A 20,170-nucleotide genomic window follows, 5' to 3' on the forward strand; every position below is an offset into this window, starting at 1 on the left:
TTCATTGACAACAGAGGAGGGCTTGGCCAAATGACAGCGCCGGTGCATGGTAGAGACAGTCAGCTACAGCATTGTTCAGCCATCAGCCATCTGATGTGTATGGGGACCTAAGTCAGTACCCTTTTCCAGACCAGCACTCCTAATAACCTCAGTCAGTAAAATAAGTTTGTACACTGGAATAGGTGCAACAACATAGCGACTTGTCTGTTGGCTAAAGAAGGCCATAGGCGCCAAAGGTGTTTTATCCCAAACTCTAACATTACCGGACTTTCTCCTGACATCAGGCATCAAGAAACAGTCAGGAGGACCACATACACCCTAGATCATTGGCAGAGATAAGGATCAGGCAGGGAGAGAGGAGAAAGCCACTGATAACTTATCTCCCCTATAAACGAATGAATCTGGTGTTGAAATTACAACTTCCCGATATTTACCTTGCCTGACATCATCCGGGAAGATCACAGAGTTATCAAAGTCAGGAGGCCCCCCTACATATCAGATGGTCGGCCAATTCCACCAAATTAAGTGGGTTTTGTTGATTTTCATATAAAGTATAATTGTTGTTTCAGTTTTTATTTAATATATCAAGAATACGCAGGAAAATAAGCAATTTTCTAATATATCTTATGAGAGAAATCTACTTCTTTCTCCCCCAGGGCTGATATTTCACTTTCAATTCATGGTTAAATTCTGTAAACTCTGTGTTCATGAAGTTACTTTTTCACATTACTAAAATAGGAGATGAGAGTTGGTGCTTATAAGAGTCTATGGAGAGAGGAGGAGGAGGGATGAGCTAGAGGCAGACACTGTAAGAAGAGTGAAGAAGCTAAAGTGGACACTCTATGGAGAGGGGAGGAACTAGAGTGGACACTATGAAGAGGCGAGGAGCTAGAGTTGACACTGTATGGAGAGGTGAGGAACTAGAGTGGACACTATGGAGAGGTGAGGAGCTAGAGTGGGCACTATGGAGAGAGGAGAAACTAGAGTGGACACTATGTAGACAGGAGGAGCTAGACTGGACACTTTATGGAGAGGGGAGGAACTAGAGTGGACACTATGTAGAGAGGAGGAGCTAGCGTGGACACTTTATGGAGAGGAGCTATAGTTGACACTCTATGGAGAGGGGAGAAACTAGAGTTGACACTAAGGAGGGGAGGAGCTAGAGTGGACACTATGGAGAGGGAGGAACTAGAGTGGACACTATGTAGAGAGGAGGAGCAAGAGTGGACACTATGTAGAGAGGAGGAGCTAGAGTGGACACTTTATGGAGAGGAGCTATAGTTGACACTGTGGAGAGGAGAGGAACTAGCGTTGACACTATGGAGAGGGGAGGAGTTAGAGTGGACACTCTATGGAGAAGGGAGGAACTAGAGTTGACACTATGGAGAGGGGAGGAGCTAGAGTGGACACTATGGAGAGGGAGAAACTAGAGTGGACACTATGTAGAGAGGAGGAGCTAGAGTGGACACTTTATAGAGAGGGGAGGAACTAGAGTGGACACTATGTAGAGAGGAGGAGCTAGCGTGGACACTTTATGGAGAGGAGCTATAGTTGACACTCTATGGAGAGGGGAGAAACTAGAGTTGACACTAAGGAGGGGAGGAGCTAGAGTGGACACTATGGAGAGGGAGGAACTAGAGTGGACACTATGTAGAGAGGAGGAGCAAGAGTGGACACTATGTAGAGAGGAGGAGCTAGAGTGGACACTTTATGGAGAGGAGCTATAGTTGACACTCTGGAGAGGAGAGGAACTAGAGTTGACACTATGGAGAGGGGAGGAGTTAGAGTGGACACTCTATGGAGAAGGGAGGAACTAGAGTTGACACTATGGAGAGGGGAGGAGCTAGAGTGGACACTATGGAGAGGGAGGAACTAGAGTGGACACTATGTAGAGAGGAGTAGCTAGAGTGGACACTTTATGGAGAGGAGAGAAACTAGAGTTGACACTATGGAGAGGGGAGGAGTTAGAGTGGACACTCTATGGAGAAGGGAGGAACTAGAGTGGACACTATGTAGAGAGGGGAGGAGTTAGAGTGGACACTCTATGGAGAGGTGAGGAACTAGAGTGGACACTATGGAAAGAGGAGGTGCTAGAGTGGACACTATGGAGAGAGGAGGAGTTAGAGTGGACACTCTATGGAGAGGGGAGGAGATAGAGCAGATACTGTGGAGAAGAGCGGAGCTACAGGAACACAGACATTCTACTACAATTTCTTCCGAAACAAACAAGAGTTCCTTTTCAGTGTAATTGTCATTTTTTATGAACTTGCAGCAGAATGTCTGTGTTCCTCTAGCTCATATTCCATGTCATATACATATTTAGTGAATTTTTACATAACTTATCAGGAAAAGCATTTGATTTATCATTAATGCCAAGAAGCTTCCCTATAATATATTTTTAATATAGTTGGCTAGTCTTGGTTCTCCATCAGCACATCTACAGTACGTGTATAATGCTTTAATTAATTGTTTCGAATGGCTGAATTAGAGCAAAGGTTATGATTTCTAATAGCGGAAGTGAGAATAAAGACAAATCAAATGAACAGTGACAGTTGAGATATATATTGTAAGGAGTCAAGTAATGTAACAAAATGGAGATTGTGTTGCGTGAAAAATTATGTTCTCATACAGATATTTGATTTATCTTACAAAATATCTAGCAGATCTGCACATAAATTTTTTAAACCACCACCATGGAAAAGTGTAGGATCAAACCAGTAGTCACCTGCTGTAACTTTCCAAAGAGATATGCTAGAAGTAATGGTTAAAGTTACAATATAGTAACATGAATCATAATCACCATATAGTTCCAGGGAGCCGAATACTTTCGCAAGGCACTGTATATGGGCATGCTGGCCAATTGATTGTCAGGGGAGATGACAATCCGGTTTTGGACTGCCGATCACTTTGTTTTCCAGACATAAGCCGCTGCCAGAAATGTCTGCCAGCAGCTTTTTCATTGACAACAGAGGAGGGCTTGGCCAAATGACAGCGCCGGTGCATGGTAGAGACAGTCAGCTACAGCATTGTTCAGCCATCAGCCATCTGATGTGTATGGGGACCTAAGTCAGTACCCTTTTCCAGACCAGCACTCCTAATAACCTCAGTCAGTAAAATAAGTTTGTACACTGGAATAGGTGCAACAACATAGCGACTTGTCTGTTGGCTAAAGAAGGCCATAGGCGCCAAAGGTGTTTTATCCCAAACTCTAACATTACCGGACTTTCTCCTGACATCAGGCATCAAGAAACAGTCAGGAGGACCACATACACCCTAGATCATTGGCAGAGATAAGGATCAGGCAGGGAGAGAGGAGAAAGCCACTGATAACTTATCTCCCCTATAAACGAATGAATCTGGTGTTGAAATTACAACTTCCCGATATTTACCTTGCCTGACATCATCCGGGAAGATCACAGAGTTATCAAAGTCAGGAGGCCCCCCTACATATCAGATGGTCGGCCAATTCCACCAAATTAAGTGGGTTTTGTTGATTTTCATATAAAGTATAATTGTTGTTTCAGTTTTTATTTAATATATCAAGAATACGCAGGAAAATAAGCAATTTTCTAATATATCTTATGAGAGAAATCTACTTCTTTCTCCCCCAGGGCTGATATTTCACTTTCAATTCATGGTTAAATTCTGTAAACTCTGTGTTCATGAAGTTACTTTTTCACATTACTAAAATAGGAGATGAGAGTTGGTGCTTATAAGAGTCTATGGAGAGAGGAGGAGGAGGGATGAGCTAGAGGCAGACACTGTAAGAAGAGTGAAGAAGCTAAAGTGGACACTCTATGGAGAGGGGAGGAACTAGAGTGGACACTATGAAGAGGCGAGGAGCTAGAGTTGACACTGTATGGAGAGGTGAGGAACTAGAGTGGACACTATGGAGAGGTGAGGAGCTAGAGTGGGCACTATGGAGAGAGGAGAAACTAGAGTGGACACTATGTAGACAGGAGGAGCTAGACTGGACACTTTATGGAGAGGGGAGGAACTAGAGTGGACACTATGTAGAGAGGAGGAGCTAGCGTGGACACTTTATGGAGAGGAGCTATAGTTGACACTCTATGGAGAGGGGAGAAACTAGAGTTGACACTAAGGAGGGGAGGAGCTAGAGTGGACACTATGGAGAGGGAGGAACTAGAGTGGACACTATGTAGAGAGGAGGAGCAAGAGTGGACACTATGTAGAGAGGAGGAGCTAGAGTGGACACTTTATGGAGAGGAGCTATAGTTGACACTGTGGAGAGGAGAGGAACTAGCGTTGACACTATGGAGAGGGGAGGAGTTAGAGTGGACACTCTATGGAGAAGGGAGGAACTAGAGTTGACACTATGGAGAGGGGAGGAGCTAGAGTGGACACTATGGAGAGGGAGAAACTAGAGTGGACACTATGTAGAGAGGAGGAGCTAGAGTGGACACTTTATAGAGAGGGGAGGAACTAGAGTGGACACTATGTAGAGAGGAGGAGCTAGCGTGGACACTTTATGGAGAGGAGCTATAGTTGACACTCTATGGAGAGGGGAGAAACTAGAGTTGACACTAAGGAGGGGAGGAGCTAGAGTGGACACTATGGAGAGGGAGGAACTAGAGTGGACACTATGTAGAGAGGAGGAGCAAGAGTGGACACTATGTAGAGAGGAGGAGCTAGAGTGGACACTTTATGGAGAGGAGCTATAGTTGACACTCTGGAGAGGAGAGGAACTAGAGTTGACACTATGGAGAGGGGAGGAGTTAGAGTGGACACTCTATGGAGAAGGGAGGAACTAGAGTTGACACTATGGAGAGGGGAGGAGCTAGAGTGGACACTATGGAGAGGGAGGAACTAGAGTGGACACTATGTAGAGAGGAGTAGCTAGAGTGGACACTTTATGGAGAGGAGAGAAACTAGAGTTGACACTATGGAGAGGGGAGGAGTTAGAGTGGACACTCTATGGAGAAGGGAGGAACTAGAGTGGACACTATGTAGAGAGGGGAGGAGTTAGAGTGGACACTCTATGGAGAGGTGAGGAACTAGAGTGGACACTATGGAAAGAGGAGGTGCTAGAGTGGACACTATGGAGAGAGGAGGAGTTAGAGTGGACACTCTATGGAGAGGGGAGGAGATAGAGCAGATACTGTGGAGAAGAGCGGAGCTACAGGAACACAGACATTCTACTACAATTTCTTCCGAAACAAACAAGAGTTCCTTTTCAGTGTAATTGTCATTTTTTATGAACTTGCAGCAGAATGTCTGTGTTCCTCTAGCTCATATTCCATGTCATATACATATTTAGTGAATTTTTACATAACTTATCAGGAAAAGCATTTGATTTATCATTAATGCCAAGAAGCTTCCCTATAATATATTTTTAATATAGTTGGCTAGTCTTGGTTCTCCATCAGCACATCTACAGTACGTGTATAATGCTTTAATTAATTGTTTCGAATGGCTGAATTAGAGCAAAGGTTATGATTTCTAATAGCGGAAGTGAGAATAAAGACAAATCAAATGAACAGTGACAGTTGAGATATATATTGTAAGGAGTCAAGTAATGTAACAAAATGGAGATTGTGTTGCGTGAAAAATTATGTTCTCATACAGATATTTGATTTATCTTACAAAATATCTAGCAGATCTGCACATAAATTTTTTAAACCACCACCATGGAAAAGTGTAGGATCAAACCAGTAGTCACCTGCTGTAACTTTCCAAAGAGATATGCTAGAAGTAATGGTTAAAGTTACAATATAGTAACATGAATCATAATCACCATATAGGTAAAGGGATGGTCCGAAATCCAAATTAATTTTCATCCTAAATCCCTATCTATTCAATTCCATAATCTAAACTATTTTCTAATATACTTGAATTAAAAATTCCATAATCTTCCCTAACTACACTATCTCACTGCTTTTCTTTCAGTTATCCCTAGTTCCTTTTTGATGATGCTTCATTTAAGAATAGAAGTGCATGCTGGGATACTCAAATGAAGCACCATCAGGGGGCAGAGGCTGTGGTCATTGCTGCAGCCTCTGCCCCACCTTGAAATGAGGAGTCATCACTGATACTTGTTTCAAGGGCTGGGCTATTCCTTGCTTCATGTGCACAATGGCAGTGCGCTCTCCCCCTGGTTCAGATGAGCAGTAATGAGCTGGCAACAGAGCGCACTGTCAGTGTGTGTTATAAGATGAATACCTGGTGGAGGAAGGGAGTGCAAATTGCTGTGCCCTATCCCACCTGTACCCACCTGATGAACTTGGACTGTTTAATAAAACTTTGACTGTTACAAAGATCTTTGTGCATTATGTGCAGTGGCTCCTGAGAACGGAAGCCTGGAGGAAATGGAGGCCTGCAGCCTACACGTGAGTATAATGCAACCCACAGCACACAGGAACTGGGACACCCATTGTCTGTAAACTACTAGAGTTCAAGCGGACAGCAGCTCAGTCACGACTAACTCTCTCGGACATTTTACACGGGCACTAGAAGTGGTCGGTCGTGTGACTGTACGTGATTTTGCATACATTCTGACTAGGAGTGTCCGGCCTCTCTCAATTCACTTGTATTGAGAGAGGCCGCGCAAGTCTAGTTGGCACATGACCACATGTATGCAAATATCATACTTGTGGTCATGTGCCTGTTTGCTGCCGACACAGGGGAATCTTGAAAGCGGGCATATGGCGCTGTGAGAATTCACAAGTCTGCAGTCACATAGAGTGACTGCAGGCTTGTACCCCAAGAATGGACAACATTAGACTAATGTCGGCCAAACCTGCTGATATTGGCATCTTTTGCCAACAATCTAGTGTAAGGGACCTCCCAACTCTTCCACAGAGATATTGGAGGAGAAAATGATCTGGCATGTTCAGACTGCCAACCTTTTTGTTCTCAACAAGTTAAGCCACCGCTAGAGGAGACTGGCAGAGGCTTTCTTGTGCAGAACACAGGAGAACAGCTGAGATATCCACTCCTGGTTATAGCGGATAGCTTCCGACCGAACGATCATCCATCGTTTGGCCAACGGCTATCTATTGTTTATGGACCCCCTTAGATGTCAGGGGAAAGAAGGGCTGTGAATGTTGAATTTTAACGTGCCCAATCGTTAGTTCACATGGAATATATTCTCCTCTATGTACGGGAAAACTCATATACACTTGGCTGGAACAGCTCTTGGGCGTATGGGCAGCTTTTGTCTACTGAATGTAAATAATGTGTCATCTACCCAAACACCAAAGTCTGCTTCACTTCAAGCCAATGATGAATGGGATAAAGTATTCATTACTCAGTTCAGCTATTTTCACAAAATGTTATCTGTACACAATAGACCTCCTGGGGCATTTAATTCCATGACCTCACTCTCACAGGTCACATGAACTGGCCGGGTAAAGAGGAGCAGACATCCTACAAGATTACATATAAATGGAGCTGACCATAGTAGACATGAGATTTTTGATGGGGTTGTGTGATGGGCCAGTTTTGATGGCATTTGTTGACAACGTAATGTCTATGCTTCTCGACAGATGAGAAGCATAGAAGAAGATAAAACTTGTTGGAATTGTCTTGTGCACTGATGCTAGAGGTGAAATACTATATAGGGGCCCCTCTTTAGTATTACAAAATTACCTAAAATAGGAAATAAAAATGAGTTTTCTAAACTAGACAAGCCTCCAATTAAAATAAATTGGTGCTGATTTTGGGCAAATGATTATTTCGCAGAACGTTATCTCATCATTAAGGATATCTTCAAGGAATTTATCTTCTAAAGTTGTTGACCGATGGTGATTCATCCCAATCTCTCTCTTATACACATGCATGGTCATCTGAAATGGAAATTAACTTCTGTCAGACAACTCTGGTAGTGACTTATTTCCCCTGTCAGAAAAAGGATCGGGCATGTTGAAACCCAATAGTCTGTTCCTTCTTCAACCATCTGGCAACAGTCTGAGCCTTCTTCCCATCTGAGAAAAGTTTAAACACCACCGTACACATAAGATGGTCAACCGGATGCCACAAAATCAGTGGAAGTGGTAATTAGTAGAAGGGTTGTCCACTAATGGACAACCTCCACTTACTTAATTATAGACCCCATAGAAAATAAACAAAGTGGGACCTCCATTCATTGCGACAAAAATGCTTCTCCAGTCGGGTACTGGAATGGCATTTCTGAAGTACGCAATGCCAGCATTTTTAATTAAGTTATTGGGCAGGCGAGGTCAATGAAATTGAAGGCCCCTTTCCATATTATGTGTGCTCAATCTCTGCGAGATATCTGACCACAGCAAAAGTTCCAAGAAGATGACCCACGTGATGCTCTCTAACATCTTACATTAGTGGCCTTGGATCAGACATTTAGTACAAATTTGTTCCATTGCTCTGCATTTACAATCAGTGAAATTAGCATCATAACTGGGAAATCCACACAATGGAGAAGATAATTCTCTCACTAGCTGGATCAGTAGTGATCACACCATGGTGCCCATTCACAATGCATGTCAGGCAGGTTGGTTAGAACAGCAGGGGGGCAATTATCTCTTATATGGTGTCATTGTAGTGACTTGCACCATGACTTGTCTGTCACAGATGGCAATGGAGAACTATTGCCTATTCTATGGAAGTATTAAAATCTCTCCATCCCCCAAGAAGAAAACCTTTCACCAATAGCTGTGTGAGAAACCTCTACCAAGTGGCCCTGTGTTTTGATTCCCAAACGGCTGTATTTAAGACCACGTGCTTCCTTATGGTTTTCCTTTCGCGTACCATTCTACCACCACATGAGTTCTGTATGGACACCATATGAAGTCCAAGATTTTTTTTTGCTCCCTAATTAGACCTCCTTTCAAATTTCTCCATTGGGAAAAGGAGAATAATTGGTGACTGACGAATTATCTCTGCAAGATCAAGTTGATTAGTCAATTGAAATCCAACAGTTTGACACCTGACAGGAGGAGGTCCTGACGGTGGGTTTAGCGGTTACCCATCTATTTTGTATGTCCAGCCAATGATTACACTCCTGGTATTTCATATTTTTCACATTTCTAGGATGCTCCTCTCACTGTGCTGATAGAGGTCCTCACCATCATCTCTACTCTTAAAACTAGAGTTGAGCAAAAAAATCTGCATGACCCTGGTCTGGTGTCTTCCCTGATGCTCCATGGAAGCCAAACTGGGACAGTGTAAACTCCCCCGGCCAGCAGTTGAATACAAGCATTCTGGGAGCCTTATGTGACATCATGTCATTGCAGAGGTCAAATAATCAGAAGCGGAGGCCAGGTTGCCAGCATTTGAGTGCTGGCTGAGGAATTCAGCACTGCTCTGGTCCAGCTGCCACGTTGCATCATCTTGGACACCAGATTGTTGTGAGGAACCTTTTTAAGGCTACGTTCACATTTGCGGTCAGCGCCGCAGCGTCGGGCGCCGCAGCGGCGCCGCATGCGTCATGCGCCCCTATATTTAACATGGGGGCGCATGGACATGCGTTGTGCTGCGTTTTGCGCCGCATGGCGGCAAGCGTTGGACGCAAGAAACGCTTCAAGTTGCATTTTTTTTGCGTCCAACTTTCGGCCAAAAAGGACGCATGCGGCGCAAAACGCAGCGTTTTAGCGTGCGTTTTGCCGCGTTTTTGTTTGCGTTGTGCGCTGCGGCGCCGACGCTGCGGCGCACAACGCAAATGTGAACGTTACTCAATGCTACTTAATACTATACAATTTTGGCATTACTGGAGATGACTAGAAAGGACTTTGGCTGCGTTCTCCCAAAAACAGTGCCACACCTGTCCATGGTTGAGCTCCAATACCAGACACAACCTATTGACATGTGTGGGACTATTCCAAAAGAAAAACGCTGTCTCAAATGCATTCAAGATTCCCTAAGAACTGCCTCGAAATGTCCCTTTTTATACAAATTTTCATCTGCCCCTTTCTCTGTGCAGTTCTTGGGGCTATTGGTACGTTTAGTATTTTTTGCTTTAACACTTGAGAGGGGAGAGCAGAGAGGACTTGGAGAAGATTTATCCAATATGTGGGAAGAAGAAGTACACCGTGGTCACAGAAGATCATCGTTTCCTTCCTCTTTGCTAATTTTCTCACGTACGGTACCCTAAAATTAAAGTCTGGATCTGATTGATTGATATCAAAATCCTCAAAATATATATATTTCTTTTCAATCTAAGGTTTTCTTGTTAGTTTCAATTGTTTTTAGTACTAAGAAGGAACATACGATTTAGTCATGTTCCTCGAGAAAATTTCTTTCAAGCTTGAGGATTTATTTGATGTTTTCAATGTCAGCGAAATTTTCGGACAACTTTTATTCCAATGCGCTTTTTATTCTCTTGCCCCAATGTGTCTTGGCATCTCCTCCCCCATTTGATATGTACAAAAGATGCTACAGATGTTTGGTAATTAGCCTGTTTTGACCTTTTTTGGTGGGGGGTTACCAGACCTCCCTTAACACTAAGTTCACACGGTTGAAGCTAAATGAGGCGAAAATGCCGTGGGCAGTGGGTGCCATGGTGACAAGTAATGGGCCCCTCTAACGAGAAGATACAACAAAACGCTTGAACACTAGATTGCAAGCTCTTCAGGACAGAGATTCCCTCTGCCTGTGAAGTAGGGACTCCGTGGTACTTATTAACTTTTTAATTTGTATTCATTGGAACTATTAGCAGATGCATTTCCAACTTAAAGAAAGGAACATAACATTACGAGAACAAAGCCTTAAATATTTTTCTCTTGACCCATTTATTTTTTAAAATATTAAAAATGCACTTAGATATAATTTACATTTAAACATACACATTCATTTGTCAAAAGTGAACACTGATGTAATCAGGCAAGTTAGCCAATTTTAAGTTACCAAGTATGGACCAAACTAGCAGCTACGGCTATGAAGACCACTAAATAAGGGCTCATTCACACATCAGGCTTTCATGTGTGCGATCTGTGCTTTCCTCCGATAAAATCCCTACCTGCAATAGTCTATGGAGCTGATTACATGTCCGTGAGTGGTCCGTCCACAATTGCGGAGACATGTCCGATATTGATCCGATTACATTGGATCAAGCTTGGAAATTAAAGTCTATGGGTCCGTTAAAGAATCAGACCGCACTCGAGTGTCATCCGTCTGCTGTCCATTTTTCACGGACTGACAGAATGGAGACGGTGGAAAAACTTTTTGTTCTCCTCACCAGTAAAAAAACTGATGAAACTCCGACCAAACTCTGAGGAAACTTTGATCCAAATCACTTATGAAAGTCGGACCGATTTTATCGCATGAGAAAATCACTGACGTCTGACCGAGGCCTTATGGGGCCCATTACCACGTAAAGTGCGTGGACTGATGACTATTGGCAGTAGAGAGCTGACTGTGGCCCCATGGTCACCTCTGCACAGTGCAGTATCCTTTCTCCGTAGTGTAATGCACGATTCCATTGTTTTGGCATGAGTTTTCTTTTAATTAACCTTAATGTGAAGATCAACTTTAAAAATGATGAAACTATGCTTATTATTCCGTTACTGTGATATCACTATAGTTCTTATCCCTCTACTATGACATCACTGTTTTTATTACCCAGACATCCCTGTGTGCATTATCATCTCTGTACTGTGACACCACTGTGTGTATTATCCCTGTACTGTGACATCACTGTGTGTATTATCCCTGTACTGTGACACCACTGTGTCTATTATCCCTGTACTGTGACATCACTGTGTGTATTATCTCTGTAGTGTGACACCACTGTGTCTATTATCCCTGTACTGTGACATCACTCTATGATCTCGGTAGCACATGTGACATCACTTTGTTTATTATTAACCCTGTACTTGGGACATCGCTATGTTTAATATCTCTGCACTGTGACATCATTGCTTATTGTCCTTGCACTATCAATTAGCCCATCTTCCATATTTTGTGAAATCACAGTGAGTTATCCCAGTACTGTGTCCTCACTGTGCGTACTACCCCACTATAGCAACATTACTGTGTGCATTTTCGTCTTAATACGCCATTGCTATGCACTTTATCTATGTTTTGTGACATTATATTGGGCATTATCCCTGTGAGATGTTGGAGACCAGTCGTGAGTTTTTACATTCTGAACTTGCTGCTGAGGGTGGTCATGGTGGATAGGGAACTCATTACAAGTTTCGCTATTAAGGCTGAGTCACACATAACGATATCGTTAACGATATCGTTGCAACGTCACGCTTTTGGTGACGTAGCAACGATCCCGCTAACGATCTCGTTATGTGTGACAGCGACCAACGATCAGGTTCCTGCTGGGAGATCGTTGGTCGTTGGGGAATGATCAGGACCATTTTTTGGTCGCTGATCACCCGCTGTCATCGCTGGATCGGCGTGTGTGACGCCGATCCAGCGATGTGTTCACTTGTAACCAGGGTAAATATCGGGTTACTAAGCGCAGGGCCGCGCTTAGTAACCCGATATTTACCCTGGTTACCATTGTAAAAGTTAAAAAAAACAGTACATACTCACATTCTGATGTCTGTCACGTCCCCTGGCGTCCACAGGGTTAAAACTGCTTTCGGCAGGAGCGCTGCTAATGCACGCGCTCCGGCCGAGAGCTTCCCTGCACTGACTGTGTCAGCGCTGGCCATAAAGCAGAGCACAGCGGTGATGTCACCGCTGTTACTGCCGGCGCTGACACATTCAGTGGAGGGAAGCTCTCGGCAGCAGCACGTGCATGCACAGCAATGTCAGCAATGTTTTACATGGAGCTAACGACCTGTGAGAACGATAAGTGAGTCACCGTTACGTCACAGGATCGCTCCTGCATCGTTCTGGAGCTGCTGTGTTTGACGTCTCTACAGAGACCTAAACAGCGACGCTGCAGCGATCGGCTCGTTGTGTATATCGCTGCAGCGTCGCTAAGTGTGACGGTACCTTTAGGTTCAGATTGCGTTAGGGCAATCCGTTTAGCGCTAAGAGCTAGCGGATTGCGCTAACGCAATGTCTTTTTAGGGGTCGCGTTAAACGTCCCCGCTAGCGCAGATCCCCGAGGCGCGCCACAAAAGAACGGCACATCGCTAGCGCATGCCGAAAATGGCACGCGCTAGCAAGGCGCTTTAACGTTGCTGGCAATGGGAGCTCTAACGGACGCGTTGCACGGCGTTAATTTCGCCGAGCAACGCTGTCCATTAGCGCTCACACAAAAACGAAATGAGAACCTAGGCTTTAAGTCCACGTGGTTACTTGTTGTTCTCCTGGCACCAAGTGCTAAAGAGTAGATAACATCAAGCACACAGCCATTACATTTCTATAAACAAACATGAACAAGAACGTGTATGGTACAGGATGGCTCAGAGATGAGTACCATTCACAACCGAGTCCAAAAATACCCCTGGAGGCAATGTCAACATGAGTGGTTTGATGGAAAAGGAATATTGCTCTAGGGGTTATTTTTGATGGTTTGGGTTCCTAAGTTCCTCCTTAGGGAAATCATAATGCTCTACCATACAATGACGTTTCCAGCTTTATGTCAACAGTTTGAGGAAGGACCTTTCCTGTTTCAAGAAGACATTGTTCCCAATGCACAAACTGGCTCAACTGTTTATTTTTTTTTTGCCCTTAAAGGGGACTAATCAGGACGGTTTTACTAATCAAACTAGTGTTGTGACCGTAAAGATCGCAGAACAACAATAAAATTGTTACCTTTCTTGCAGTAATCCGATGTACCAGTGCTGAGAAATCACGCTTTAAAGCCAAATGCAAATTAGCCTGGAAGTGCATTGAGGCGTGTCAATTAACTCAGAGGGCTTATTTGCATGTAGTTTTAAAAACCAATTTCTCAGCACTGGCACATCGGATTCCTACAAAAATGGTATCATTTTTATTGTTGTTCCATGACCTACACAGCCATACCAGGAGGTTGATTCCATGGTGCTCTACATGAGAAGGGGTTACGTACAAAATACAAATATAAATGACAAAAAATAGACTAACAATGACACTGGAACAAAAGGGAGAGAACCCTGCCCTTACGGGCTTACAGTTTGCAAGATAATGGGGCAGAGAGAGTAGGTTGTGGTGTTGCGGCAGCTGCGGAGGTCGTGCAGTGGCAGATCCAGTGGTGGTGTGGTGGCAGCTCCGGTGGAGGTGAGGTGGCAGCTCCGGTGGTGGTGAGTTGGCAGCTCCGATTGTGGTGAGGTGGCATCTCAAGTTGCGGTGTGGTTGCAGCTCCAGTGGTGGTAAGATGGCAGCTCCGGTGGTGGTGAGGTGGCAGCTCCGGTGGTGGTGAGGAGGCAGCTCGAGTGGCAGTGCAGTGGCAGCTCCAGTGGCGGTGAGGTGTCAGCTCTGGTGGTGGTGAGTTGGCAGCTCCAGTGGTGGTGAGGAGGCAGCTCCAGAGGTGAGGCAGCAACTCTGGTGGTGTTGAGTTGATGGCTCCGGTGGAGGTTAGGTGGCAGCTCCAAAGTTGGTGAAGTGGCAGTTCCGATGGTGGTGAGGTGCCAGCTCCGGTGGCGGAGAGGTGGCAGCTCCGGTGGTGATGATGGTGGTGAAGGTTTTGAGTGTAGTGGATAATCGGACGTTTTGAAGCACAGAAATTTAGAGGATGGGGAATACTCAGAAAAAGTCTTGGAGGCGATTGAGTGAGGAATGTACAAGTGTGGAGGAGAGAAGGAGGTCTTGGGAGGACCGGAAGTTGCTTGTATCAAAAGATTAGGTCGGAGGTATACGTAGGAGACAGATCATGGACGACTTTGTAGGTCAATGTTAGCAGTTTGAACTGGATTTGTTGGGGAATTGGGAACCAATGAAGGGATTTGTAGAGAAGGAAGCCAAGGAGTAGCGAGGAGAGAGGCGGATTAATCGAGCAGGTTCTATTTAAATATAAAATTGCCCATAGATGGACAGGTATCATGGACAGCAATGGAAGATACTCGTGTTCCTTATAAACTAGTTGTATCTAAAATCATTGAGAAAACAGGGTAATCTTTTACTTTTTTGGTCATAGAAAACACATCTACAGCATAAGGCACTTGAAGTTGTTGATGGTGTCAATGATACCCTCGATTTTTTCTCGAGCAGCTAGTAAATCAGGCAAAATGATGATGCTAGAAATTATCGAAAGAGCTAAAGATTAATGACAATTTTAAAAGTAGCCTTTAAGACATATTAAGATAAAAGAAAAGGGACCCTGAATCAGGAAACAAAATAAGTAAGGTCTAACATGGTCCCCACATTGCAAACTGAAATCGGTGGTTACCTTGATTTTTACGATGTATTCTTCTCAGTAGGCAATATGTGATACTTTATTATACTATATGGTTCTACTGGCAAAAATCAGCTGATTACCGGGAGGGGAGGTGGTGGAAGGGCGACCAGGAGCTTCACTTCAGGGAACTCACAATCCTATAGACAACACTTTTAAGGCCGGATTCACACATGCAGTTTTCGTTGCAGTTTGGATGCAAAGCCAAGAGGGGGTCATGGAGTGAGAAAAAGTGTTAAGTAAGGGCTAATAGTTCTCATTTCTCTTGTATCCAACTCTGCATTTGTAAAAAAAAATACAGAAAAACAATACAAAACGTTAAGGTTACTTTTGCATGGCCATAATATAGGTCCAGCTTAGTATTTGTATTATAGCCGTAATACCTGGACCTCGAGTGGTTCAGCTTAGTTGCCAAAGAACCAAAATGCTTATATACCTCTAACATCAACCCAATGCTCATTTGACAGATAGCTATTCCTTTTGATCCTCCTGATACATGTGCATGCTCAGCTAGGATGAGCATACATGTGTTTGTTTTTTTTAAAGGGCACCTGTCAGCAGGTTTTTATACCACAAACTAAACCCATTGCTGTAATTCAAATTAAATCTACACTTTCTTTTTTGTGATCCTTATTTCCATTCCAAAGTTATTCCTTATCCAATTGTTATGGAAATGAGGAGCAAGTGCAGGGACTTGGCACTGTACTTACAGCTCTCTGTCCCCTTTCCATCTTTCCCCACCTGAAACCTCCTCCTCCTCTTGTCAGAGTCACCTGCCTCCCCTTCTGAAAACTCGCACAGGTGCTGTCACTCCCATCATCGGTTGTCTTCCTGGCGAGATTTCAGACATTGTGCAGGCACTGTCATTCCCTGAACCAGTCGTCTTCTCAGAGGGGGCATCATCCTGGCGAGATTTCAGACATCACGCAGGTGCTGTCACTCCCATCATCGGTCTGCTTATCGGAGGGGGCGTCATCCTGGTGAGATTTCAGACATTGCACAGGCAATGTCATTCCCGACTCTGGTCATCGTCTCAGAGGTGGTGTCATCCTGGTGAGATTTCAGACATCGCGTAGGTGTCACTCCCATCACCGCTCTTCTTCTCAGAGGGGGCATCATCCTGGTGAGATTTCAGACATCACGCAGGTGCTGTCACTCCCATCATCGGTCTGCTTCTCGGAGGGGGCGTCATCCTGGTGAGATTTCAGACATTGCACAGGCAATGTCATTCCCGGCTCTGGTCATCGTCTCAGAGGTGGTGTCATCCTGGTGAGATTTCAGACATCGCGCAGGTGTCACTCCCATCACCGCTCTTCTTCTTTGAGGGGGCGTCATCCTGGTTAGATTTCAGACATCACGCAGGTGCTGTCACTCTCATCATTGGTCCTCTCAGAGGAGGCGTGATCCTGGTGAGGTTTCAGCCATCGAGCAGGTACTGTCATTCCCGACACCGGTCGTCTTCTCAGAGGGGGCATCATCGTGGTGAGATTTCAGACATCACGCAGGTGCTGTCACTCCCATCAATGGTCTTCTCAGAGGGGGCATCTTCCTGGTGAGATTTCAGCCATCACGCAGGTGCTGTTATTCCCGACACAGATCGTCTTCTCAGAGGGGGCGTCATCCTAGTGAGATTTCAGACATCATGCAGGTGCTGTCGTTCCCAGAACCGGTCATCTTCTCAGAGGGGGCGTCATCCTGGCGAGATTTAAGATATCACTCAGGTGCTGTCACTCCCATCATCGGTCTTCTTCTCGGAGGAGCCGTCATCCTGGTGAGATTTCAGACATCATGCAAACGCTGTCATTCCCAGAACTGGTCGTCTTCTCAGAGAGGGCGTCATCCTGGCGAGATTTCAGACATTGCGCAGGCACTGTCATTCCTGGCACTGGTCGTCTACTCAGAGGGGGCGTCATCCTGGTGAGATTTCAGACATTGCGCAGGCACTGTCATTCCCGGAATCGGTTGTCTTCTCAGAGGGGGTGTCATCCTGGTGAGATTTCAGACATCGCGCAGGTGCTGTCACTCCCATCAATGGTCTTCTCAGAGGGGGCATCTTCCTGGTGAGATTTCAGCCATCACGCAGGTGCTGTTATTCCCGACACAGATCGTCTTCTCAGAGGGGGCGTCATCCTAGTGAGATTTCAGACATCATGCAGGTGCTGTCGTTCCCAGAACCGGTCATCTTCTCAGAGGGGGCGTCATCCTGGCGAGATTTAAGATATCACTCAGGTGCTGTCACTCCCATCATCGGTCTTCTTCTCGGAGGAGCCGTCATCCTGGTGAGATTTCAGACATCATGCAAACGCTGTCATTCCCAGAACTGGTCGTCTTCTCAGAGAGGGCGTCATCCTGGCGAGATTTCAGACATTGCGCAGGCACTGTCATTCCTGGCACTGGTCGTCTACTCAGAGGGGGCGTCATCCTGGTGAGATTTCAGACATTGCGCAGGCACTGTCATTCCTGGAATCGGTTGTCTTCTCAGAGGGGGTGTCATCCTGGTGAGATTTCAGACATCGCGCAGGTGCTGTCACTCCCATCAATGGTCTTCTCAGAGGGGGCATCATCTTCCTGGTGAGATTTCAGCCATCACGCAGGTGCTGTTATTCCCGACACAGATCGTCTTCTCAGAGGGGGCGTCATCCTAGTGAGATTTCAGACATCATGCAGGTGCTGTCGTTCCCAGAACCGGTCATCTTCTCAGAGGGGGCGTCATCCTGGCGAGATTTAAGATATCACTCAGGTGCTGTCACTCCCATCATCGGTCTTCTTCTCGGAGGAGCCGTCATCCTGGTGAGATTTCAGACATCATGCAAACGCTGTCATTCCCAGAACTGGTCGTCTTCTCAGAGAGGGCGTCATCCTGGCGAGATTTCAGACATTGCGCAGGCACTGTCATTCCTGGCACTGGTCGTCTTCTCAGAGGGGGCGTCATCCTGGCGAGATTTCAGACATTGCGCAGGCACTGTCATTCCCGGCACTGGTCGTCTACTCAGAGGGGGCGTCATCCTGGTGAGATTTCAGACATCGAGCAGGCGCTGTCATTCCCGGCACTGGTTGTCTTCTCAGAGGGGGCGTTATCCTGGTGAGATTTCAGAAGGGGGGAGACAGGTCTTTCAGACAAAAGTGACCTGTCAGTCAGAGAGCAGACAGGAAAAATGGAAAGAGGACGGGTCCCCTGCACTTGCGCCTCATTTCCATACCAATTGGATAAGAAATAACTTTGAAATGGAAATAAGGATCACAAAAAAAGAAGGTGTAGGGTTAATCTGAATTACAGACATGTTTGGTTTATGGTACAAAAATCAGCTGCCAGATTTCCTGGCCATACACATTAGATAGCCATTGGCCGATAGATCTTCCATACACAGTAGCGCTCGCTCGGCCGACTGCTCCTGTATTCTCTATGAGAAACGTCGATTGGCGATTTATCTCAGGGGAAACAATGCGATTGGCAGTCCAAAACCGGACATGTCCGATCAACATCTCTCCCGCCCCTCATTTGTCAGGTTCCCCTATTCACATTAGATCGTCATCCAAACCCATTGATATCAGTAGGTTCAGCCGACATAAGCCTAATGTGTAAGGCCGGCTTAAATCTCTTCCAGACTCCTGGAAGAACAAAAGGATCGAGCATTAATATTGAACATGCCCAATACATTCTTTCCTCAAAGTTGAGAGTTCCTTTTGCCGCAAAGGGAATTTTTAGTTTCAGAAAACTCTCCTCCCAGGATGCAGTTTGTTTAAAAAAAACCCTCTAAATATTATTTCCTTTACTCACCCTCCCCGGGTCCAGGATTGGATTTCTGCCATTGCGCTCGGTTTCTTGTCACTGTCTTCAGAAATTCTGAGCAACTTGTGCCAACTTGGCAGAGGTACTGTGCTCACTGCACTGTCAACGTGACATGAGTGCTGCAGACAACAGACACTGGGATCCACAGAGGAGACTTAGCACTGGACCTGGGGAGGGGGTGTACAATGTGTTTTTTTAACAGTTTGGGGCATGCAGTATTATGAAACCATAAAACTCCTTTAAGGCCTCCTGTATATTATTATTATTATTATTATTATTATTATTATTATTATTATTATTATTTATATAGCACCATTAATTCCATGTATATGGACATATTATGTCTCCATCTTGTAGAGTGGTGTAGTATGACACAAAATAAGACAGGTGTTGTAACCTTTCTCCCTTAAAAGCACTACTTCTAGGGTAGAAATGTCTATACATATGGCACCTGATGAAGCATGGAACATAATGTCTGCAGATCACTTTGCTGCCACCACCTCCTATAAATGCCTTGTATGTGATGCCATTGAGGGCCCTTTGGGGCCCACATGTGGCATCCTAAAAAATGCAAGATAATGAAGTCCACCGACAAGCCCGGTCATCTGTATCGAGCAGAGACGTTGCTTGTTGGCACTTAATTCCCCCCCCCCCCCACCAGGTCCACCAGAACCAGCACTTATCTGCTCCTTGACTCCTCAACACAATGCAAATATGTCTTTTTTTTTAACACGGTCCAAGATTTAATTTGAACACTTCAAAATGTTTATATACTTACGCCCCTTCAAAATGAATCCAACGTCCCTAAAAAACCCATCAAGAACCCCGAAGATCCATGTGACCTATTGGTCTTGTCCCTGTCCACCTTTTGACACTGAGGGTCTCTTGTCAGAGTTTTTCACATAGTGGTGTAACATGAGTGCAGGGAGAACCAAAAAAAGAAATCCTTAGGAATCCCTAAATTATAGTCTGTATAGTTTATCTGATACCAGTGTGAAAATCTCTAGAGAGAAAGTCCCCAAACGCCAGAGGAAGACTCATTAACCCTTGAGGTCAGACCGGAGACAAAAGCCTTGGGAGGGTTTCCTCCTCCATTTGCTGCAGTTTGGGTCAGCCCAGCATAGACGGGGTTAATAAAACAGTGCAGGGTGAACTGAATAGAGTGGAGG

This window comes from Ranitomeya variabilis, chromosome 3 (genome assembly GCF_051348905.1).
Source record: "Ranitomeya variabilis isolate aRanVar5 chromosome 3, aRanVar5.hap1, whole genome shotgun sequence".
Lineage (NCBI taxonomy): Eukaryota > Metazoa > Chordata > Amphibia > Anura > Dendrobatidae > Ranitomeya > Ranitomeya variabilis.